Below are 2,745 nucleotides of genomic sequence, written 5' to 3' on the forward strand. Positions count from 1 at the left end.
AACTCTTAGAATTAATAAACACTAGATTTAATTGTTCCTTAGCTCCTTGTGGATTCGATCCTTAAGTACTACATCTGAACCTCTTTTGATGAGAGTAACACTCCTTAGAGTAATTTGAGTGGTATCAAATTTGGCGCTGTTGCCATGGAGCTTTGATCGCATTAGATATAGTTTTATTGATTCTTATTCTTTTCTCTACCCCCTTCCTAATAATCTTTTTCTTGTCTTTTCAGGTGCATGCCCAGCGGTACCAGAAGCAACAAGGAGAAAGACTTGCTGTTCTCACACGATCCTGCTCATTTGGAACGCACCATCCGTAGAGGTCAACGTTCAACATCGCTTGACGCAACAACATCGTCGTCGATCGATACGCACAACCAACCATCGACCGACACCAGACCTTCATCGTTGATCGATCCCAATCGTTCGACAACGATCGATACTACGCCGGGTACGTCGATCAATACTGTGTCATCAAAAATGGTAAACATTATTATTCTAACTCAGGGCGAGAACGGAAACCTGTATGACCAGGACGGTCATCTGCGTAATGCAACATGCCAGAAAATAGACGCTCAGAGGACTGTAATCCCTGATGCTAATGCTACAGAAGCTGCTCAACCTGTAGATGAGGATGCTCAATCGAAACCACTGGCCGACTACAATCGCCCAGATGAGTTCAATTCCAACAGATCAGCTATTCGACTTCCGGAGATCCAGAAGCAGAATTTCGAGCTGAAGCCTCAATACTACACTCTCGTGTTGCTGATACCCTACTCTGGATTACCGCACGAGCATCCTATGGACCATCTGGAACGGTTCGAGGATCTAATCGCTGCTATTCGGATGGAAGGAGTCCCCGAAGACTACCTGCTGTGCAAGCTCTTCAGATACACGCTAAATTGAGAAGCGATGCACTGGCTTAGGCAGCAACCTAGAGGATCTTTAACATCCTGGGCCGACATCAAGAATGCTTTCTTACGAAACTTCTTTGATGAGGCGCGCACTGAAGAACTTCGGAACAAAATTTCCACATTCTCGCAGGAGGCTGGAGAGTCCTTCAAAGATGCGTGGAATAGATTTAGGTTCTTCCAACGAGATTGTCCACACTACGGATTTAACGAAGTGCAGCTGCTAAGCACTTTCTTCTGAGGTCTCGCCTTACAGTATCAAATGGCTCTTGATACGGCGAGTGAAGGAAACTTCACTACTCGGAATCCGTTGGAAGCTGTGAGACTTATCGAAAACCTTGGTAACAGCAGCAGCACCAAAAACACTGACTCTGAACGGAAGAAGTCTGTAGCCTCTATCGGGAAGGAACAGATGGACGAAGTAAGAGCTAAGTTAGATGTGGTGCACGAGCTTCTTAGGAAGCAAGTCTGTTCAGTTGAAGGTGAAGTAGCAGATACGGAAGGAGAAGAAAATGTGAACTACATCGGAGGTACCGGATTCTAGAAATTTGGAAACCAGGACGGAAACAGAATTATTTTTAGAAATGGTCAAAGAAGTAACCAAAGTTCACAATTTCAAAAACCCTTCAACAACAGCAAAAGCTACTCGAACTCCTACTACCAGAATCCACCACCCCAGATTCAGGAAAGCAAGATCGAAGAGATACTTGATCGAGTACTGCTGGGACAACAACAAATAACCATGGATTTTAATGGTAAAATAGACTCTGCCTACAACAATCTGAACACCAAAATCGAGACCTTAGGGACTCAGGTGAGAAAACTTGAAACGCAAGTAATTCAGACGGGCGAGACTATAAAAAGGCAAGAAGCTTTCGCTAGAGAGGCAGGAGCCGACAAAGGGAAACACCACGTAAATGCCATCATAGATGATGATTTCTGGCAAGTGGTGAGAAATGAAAAGCTTGAGGAAGGAGACTTCAAAATCGAAAGCTCCATGAGTCTCGGCGGATCCCAATCGTGTCAACCGATGTCGATGAACTCGCATCGATCGACAGACCATGACGAAGATCGATGGACGGATTACTCCAGTCATCGATCGACGTCGTCCGCTTAATCAACTGAATGCAATGCAGTTCGAATTCTAACTCTTGAGGAATTCGCATCTAAACATCCTCACCCACCCTCCCCTTTCTATGATAAAATCGATCGACCGGTTGAACCAACCATCGATCGACAGAGTGAGTCCGACGTCGATCGTCACAACACATCTCCCATCGATCGACAGACACCTCTGACATACCGAGTGAGGTTACCCTCAATCGATAATGATAATATCAATGCACTCAGACCACCACCTAAACCATTAGCTAGCCCACCCGAACCAAAACCCAACCCTTTAAATAGTTCACCAGAACCAGTTCAAGAAGAACAAGAAACTGAAGGGAGAAAGTTAAGGAAACGAAAGGAGAAAATTCCTAAGAACCTTAAGAGGAAAGCTAACGAGAAGGAGATGGATGGTTTCACTAAAAGAATCCTCAGAATCCCAATCGAAAAAGCTTTTGATGAAGCTTACTTCACACACCGGTTGTGGATGTTCGTCAGAGAAACAAGGGTAACTGAGGAGGACATTAGGAGAATGTTTCATCAAGTCAGAGAGAAGATGAAACACAGGATCACATTGACAAAGAAGAGTGATCCTGGGAAGTTTGCAATACCATGCGTAGTCAAGGGTGTTGAATTTCCCCATTCAATGTGTGACACAGGAGCATCATTTAGTATCCTCCCTAGGATCATGGCAGACCAGCTTGGTTTGACCATCGAACCTTCAACA

General features: G+C 44.7%; 1 non-coding gene across 1 annotated transcript; it reads right to left on the reverse strand.

Moving 5' to 3' along the window:
• Nucleotides 1–1,012: 1,012 nt before the first annotated feature.
• On the reverse strand, nucleotides 1,013–1,118 carry LOC117126964. The gene has a single exon (XR_004449725.1). It is a non-coding gene; the product is annotated as a small nucleolar RNA R71 (small nucleolar RNA).
• Nucleotides 1,119–2,745: the final 1,627 nt, after the last annotated feature.

This window comes from Brassica rapa, chromosome A07 (genome assembly GCF_000309985.2).
Source record: "Brassica rapa cultivar Chiifu-401-42 chromosome A07, CAAS_Brap_v3.01, whole genome shotgun sequence".
Lineage (NCBI taxonomy): Eukaryota > Viridiplantae > Streptophyta > Magnoliopsida > Brassicales > Brassicaceae > Brassica > Brassica rapa.